The sequence below is a fragment of the Pristiophorus japonicus genome, chromosome 19 (assembly GCF_044704955.1).
Source record: "Pristiophorus japonicus isolate sPriJap1 chromosome 19, sPriJap1.hap1, whole genome shotgun sequence".
Lineage (NCBI taxonomy): Eukaryota > Metazoa > Chordata > Chondrichthyes > Pristiophoridae > Pristiophorus > Pristiophorus japonicus.
The window spans coordinates 70,498,721-70,505,091 of NC_091995.1; the positions used below are offsets into that span (position 1 = coordinate 70,498,721).

Below are 6,371 nucleotides of genomic sequence, written 5' to 3' on the forward strand. Positions count from 1 at the left end.
GGAGGATGCTATGAGGCTGCAGAGTGACTTGGATAGGTTAGGTGAGTGGGAAAATGCATGGCAGATGAAGTATAATGTGGATAAATGTGAGGTTATACACTTTGGTGGTAAAAACAGAGACAGACTATTATCTGAATGGTGACAGATTAGGAAGAGGGGAAGTGCAATGAGACCTGGGTGTCATGGTACATCAGTCATTGAAGGTTGGCATGCAGGTACAGCAGGCGGTTAAGAAAGCAAATGGCATGTTGGCCTTCATATTGAGGGGATTTGAGTACAAGGGCAGGGAAGTGTTACTACATTTGTACAGGGCCTTGGTGAGGCCACAGTTGGAGTATTGTGTACAGTTTTGGTCTCCTAACTTGAGGAAGGACATTCTTGTTATTGAGGGAGTGCAGCGAAGGTTCACCAGACTGATTCCCGGGATGGCGGGACTGAAATATCAAGAAAGACTGGATCAACTGGGCTTGTATTCACTGGAGTTCAGAAGAATGAGAGAGGATCTCATAGAAACGTTTAAAATTCTGACGGGTTTAGACAGGTTAGATGCAGGAAGAATGTTCCCAATGTTGGGGAAGTCCAGAACTAGGGGTCACAGTCTAAGGATAAGGGGTAAGCCATTTAGGACCGAGATGAGGAGAAACTTCTTCACCCAGAAAGTGGTGAACCTGTGGAATTCTCTACCACAGAAAGTTGTTGAGGCCAATTCACTAAATATATTCAAAAAGGAGTTCGATGAAGTCCTTACTACCAGGGGGATCAAGGGGTATGGTGAGAAAGCAGGAATGGGGTACTGAAGTTGCATGTTCAGCCATGAACTCATTGAATGGCGGTGCAGGCTCGAAGGGCCGAATGGCCTACTCCTGCACCTATTTTCTACGTTTCTATGTTTCTAACTCATGTACGGAGTACCTGGCCCTCTGGTCCCATCAGGGGTATACCTCAGCCGACGGGAGACCTTTGGCAATCAAGCCCCTGCTGGAAAAGATCATGACGGCCGTAAGGGAGGAAAGGGAGATTTACATTCACAAGGTGAAAGCCCACTTGACCACTGAACCTCGAGGTCAGGGAAACCAGCAGGCAGACGTGCTGGCTAAGGAGGGTGCTCGCACAGGGAAGTTTTGGGATCCATACGCCCTAGACCCCATAGCAGCAGTTAGGGGCAGGGTAGGAACGGTAGGCAGGGCGGGGTAGTATTAGCCCCGGACCTGAAAACAGTTCAAACCCAGGATCCAGCCCTAAGAACTGTTTTAAACACACTAACCAAGGGAGAAAATGTAGAAGGACCATACGGCGCAGCAGCCATGACCATTAAAGAAGGCATGCTGTTCAGGGGAGAGCAATGGGTAGTGCCACAGCAACACAGGAGGGAATTCCTCCAACTGGCCCATGAGGGTCCAGGAGCGGGGCACCCCGGACCTAAGACCACCTGGCAACGGGTGGAACAGGCAGGGTAGTGGCCGAGACTCAGGGAAGATGTTCGCGAGTTCTGCGCCGACTGCCTAGTGTGTGCTAACAACCCTGACCCCCAGAAAAGGAAGGTGTCTATGGGACACATCAGAAGGGGAGAGGGACCATGGCAGTCGATTCAGATCGACTACATCGGGCCCCTACCCACCGCCCAGGGAGGCTATAAGTACTGCCTAGTCCTGGTGGATGTGTTCTCCGAATGGGTTGAAGCCTTCCCATGCCGAACAGCCACCACTTTAGGAACGGCTAGGATCCTTGTGAAAGAGATATTCTCCCAGTGGGGACTCCCACAGTATGTGGAGTCTGACCAGGGGAGCCACTTCACAGGCCAGGCAATGCAGGCAACCCTTAATGTGCTCGGCCTTCAAGGGAAATGGCACGTTGCCCACAATCCACAGTCATCAGGTATTGTGGAGCGTTTAAACCGCACCATTAAAGAAAGGCTGCGGAAGAAGACGGGAGACTCACCCCAAAAATGGGTAGAGGTTTTCCGCTAGTCCTAATGGGGATTCGGGGTAACCAGTCAAAGAGCACGGGGTATTCCCCACACGAGCTCATGACTGGTAGGGCCATGCGAACCCCTACCCACGTCCTAGCCCCGGTGCTCATGGAAGGTCAGCTGAGAGAGGTGAACCTGGACCGTTTTGTCAAGAATCTGTTTGAACGCCTCAAGCAGATTCACTGGCAAGCTGCTGATAACATGGGGAACCGGCATCGGAGCAACCGATTGCTGCTGGAACCCCGCAAGCACCACGAATGGGAGATAGGGTAGGAACATTTGAAGCCCTATATATGGGACCATACCACATTGTGGACAAGGCAAGCCCCATGGTCTATGCCACAAAGATGCCCCGCCGCACAAAGTGGTTCCATGTCAACCTGTTTAAACCAGTGGAGCCCAAAAAAACGTAAGGAGCAGCCAGCAGCCACTGGCTGTGAAAGTCCCAAAGGGGGCAGGGCAGCCAGACAAACAGGGCAGGTGGGAGCGGGGAACTGCGTTACTGCCAATCTTTCCAATTCTTTGTCAGATCACAAACGCCAGAGGTCACCTTGCACACATCAAGGATCACTCTGCGCCAATGCTCTTAGCCAAAAGGCCTAGAGCCACTGCACCGTTCCTGGAAGTACTGCAATACCAGGTTTATGCCATGGAGGTGGATCGGTCAGCACCCCCACACACCTCCGTGGATGGATGGGTCAAACCACCCCACCCACCTCTTATTTCCAAAAAGCATAGAAGAACCACCTTCCTGATCCAGGGAGAACCACTTTGGGGTCATGGTTACTCCCCTGTCAGGTCAGTTACGCATGATCTTAGCCAAAAGGCCGAGAAGCGAGTCTCAGGGCATGGCTGTCTTTTATGTATCCTCACAGGAACTGGGAAGGAATTTAAAATGGGAAAGGTGCTGCTCCTGCTCGCCCTAATGGGGGTGAGCACCGGTGACCAAGGCGACGTGGAGGAATCCCGCATTTATGGGTGCTTGGGAGCGAGGGCACCAACGGTGACTGCCGGGGGTGGCACACCGGGTGTGGAGGAGATCGTGATCTACTTCCACCAGGAGAGGTGGCCAGGGTGGCTGGGGTCTAACTCTACTCGGTACTCCAGCCAGGACGGATTCACCTACAGGGAAGTCTCCATCCCATGCCCCAGGGTACAAATGGTTGCGGCATGGGTCAGGGTTACCAAAGGAAAACATGTGTGCCTTACCTGTAAGGGACAGATTCCTCGGGATAGGTGGTAGTGGCTCAGGAAGCTGAGCAAGGACGCGGTAGACTACAGAACCGACGGGGAACGACACCCACCGGATGATCACGGGGACCAAGGGGGGAGTGAGTGTGTGTTGGGATAAGTGGTGGGAGTCTGAACAGGGGATTTATGTCTGCATATGGGGATCAGAGAGGGTCTGTCCCGCAGGCATGTCAATTGCCTTTGCCAGATAATGGCAAGACACCAGAGAGGGGATGGCGTGGGACTCTAGCCTGCTGGCGTGTGAGGTCCCATATTCTCCTGTCCCAATTAACGCCACTGAACTGGTGGCATGCACCAAAAAGCCCCTGCCGACTACCCTGACAGTACGGACAGTAATACAAAGGTGTCCTACCACCACCAAGGGACCAGGGAATGGATTAGTTCCAGTACCAAACGAAAAGGTACTCTATCAGGGGATACACTATGCAGTAGCCTCAGTTAGTGGGTGGGGTGGCTTGACCCATCCACCTCCACGGAGGTGTGTGGGGGGCCTGACCCATCCACCTCCATGGCACGAACCTGGTATTGCAGTACTTCCAGGAACGGTGCAGTGGCTCTAGGCCTTTTGGCTAAGAGCATTGGCGCAGAGTGATCCTTGATGTGTGCAAGGTGACCTCTGGCGTTTATGATTTGACAAAGAATTGGAACGATTGGCTACGAATTTAAATAATATTTTTAAAAAAACATATGTTGCCTCCCTGGTGCAAGGGTCAAGGATGTCTCGGAGCGGGTGCAGGACATTCTGAAATGGGAGGGAGAACAGCCAGTTGTCGTGGTGCACATTGGTACCAACGACATAGGTAAAAAAAGGGATGAGGTCCTACGAAAAGAATTTAAGGAGCTAGGAGCTAAATTAAAAAGTAGGACCTCAAAAGTAGTAATCTCGGGATTGCTACCAGTGCCACGTGCTAGTCAGAGTAGGAATCGCAGGATAGCGCAGATGAATACATGGCTTGAGCAGTGGTGCAGCAGGGAGGGATTCAAATTCTTGGGGCATTGGAACCGGTTCTGGGGGAGGTGGGACCAGTACAAACCGGACGGTCTGCACCTGGGCAGGTCTGGAACCAATGTCCTAGGGGGAGTGTTTGCTAGTGCTGTTGGGGAGGAGTTAAACTAATATTGCAGGGGGATGGGAACCTATACAGGGAGACAGAGGGAGACAAAAATGAGGCAAAAGCAAAAGACAGAAAGGAGATGAGGAAAAGTGGAGGGCAGAGAAACCCAAGGCAAAGAACAAAAAGGGCCACTGTACAGCAAAATTCTAGAAGGACAAAGGGTGTTAAAAAAGCAAGCCTGAAGGCTTTGTGTCTTAATGCAAGGAGTATCCGCAATAAGGTGGATGAATTAACTGTGCAAATAGATGTTAACAAATATGATGTGATTGGGATTACGGAGACGTGGCTCCAGGATGATCAGGGCTGGGAACTCAACATCCAGGGGTATTCAACATTCAGGAAGGATAGAATAAAAGGAAAAGGAGGTGGGGTAGCATTGCTGGTTAAAGAGGAGATTAATGCAATAGTTAGGAAAGACATTAGCTTGGATGATGTGGAATCTATATGGGTAGAGCTGCAGAACACTAAAGGGCAAAAATCGTTAGTGGGAGTTGTGTACAGACCTCCAAACAGTAGTAGTGATGTTGGGGAGGGCATCAAACAGGAAATTAGGAGTGCATGCAATAAAGGTGCAGCAGTTATAATGGGTGACTTTAATATGCACATAGATTGGGCTAGCCAAACTGGAAGCAATACGGTGGAGGAGGATTTCCTGGAATGCATAAGGGATGGTTTTCTAGACCAATATGTCGAGGAACCAACTAGGGGGGAGGCCATCTTAGACTGGGTGTTGTGTAATGAGAGAGGATTAATTAGCAATCTCATTGTGGGAGGCCCCTTGGGGAAGAGTGACCATAATATGGTGGAATTCTGCATTAGGATGGAGAATGAAACAGTTAATTCAGAGACCATGGTCCAGAACTTAAAGAAGGGTAACTTTGAAGGTATGAGGCATGAATTGGCTAAGATAGATTGGCTAATGATACTTAAGGGGTTGACTGTGGATGGGCAATGGCAGACATTTAGAGACCGCATGGATGAATTACAACAATTGTACATTCCTGTCTGGCGTAAAAATAAAAAAGGGAAGGTGGCTCAACCGTGGCTATCTAGGGAAATCAGGGATAGTATTAAAGCCAAGGAAATGGCATACAAATTGGCCAGAAATAGCAGCGAACCTGGGGACTGGGAGAAATTTAGAACTCAGCAGAGGAGGACAAAGGGTTTGATTAGGGCAGGGAAAATGGAGTACGAGAAGAAGCTTGCAGGGAACATTAAGGCGGATTGCAAAAGTTTCTATAGGTATGTAAAGAGAAAAAGGTTAGTAAAGACAAACGTAGGTCCCCTGCAGTCAGAATCAGGGGAAGTCATAACGGGGAACAAAGAAATGGCAGACCAATTGAACAAGTACTTTGGTTCAGTATTCACTAAGGAGGACACAAACAACCTTCCGGATATAAAAGTGGTCAGAGGGTCTATTAAGGAGGAGGAACTGAGGGAAATCTTTATTAGTCGGGAAATTGTGTTGGGGAAATTGATGGGATTGAAGGCCGATAAATCCCCAGGGCCTGATGGACTGCATTCCAGAGTACTTAAGGAGGTGGCCTTGGAAATAGCGGATGCATTGACAGTCATTTTCCAACATTCCATTGACTCTGGATCAGTTCCTATCGAGTGGAGGGTAGCCAATGTAACCCCACTTTTTAAAAAAGGAGGGAGAGAGAAAGCAGGGAATTATAGACCGGTCAGCCTGACCTCAGTAGTGGGTAAAATGATGGAATCAATTATTAAGGATGTCATAGCAGCGCATTTGGAAAATGGTGACATGATAGGTCCAAGTCAGCATGGATTTGTGAAAGGGAGATCATGCTTGACAAATCTTCTGGAATTTTTTGAGGATGTTTCCAATAAAGTGGACAAAGGAGTACCAGTTGATGTGGTATATTTGGACTTTCAGAAGGCTTTCGACAAGGTCCCACACAGGACATTAATGTGCAAAGTTAAAGCACATGGGATTGGGGGTAGTGTGCTGACGTGGATTGAGAACTGGTTGTCAGACAGGAAGCAAAGAGTAGGAGTAAATGGGTACTTTTCGG

At 49.4% G+C, this 6,371-nt stretch overlaps 1 pseudogene; it reads right to left on the reverse strand.

Annotated features, from left to right (window-relative positions):
* Positions 1–2,572: 2,572 nt before the first annotated feature.
* Positions 2,573–2,808, reverse strand: LOC139230692 (U2 spliceosomal RNA; annotated as a pseudogene).
* Positions 2,809–6,371: the final 3,563 nt, after the last annotated feature.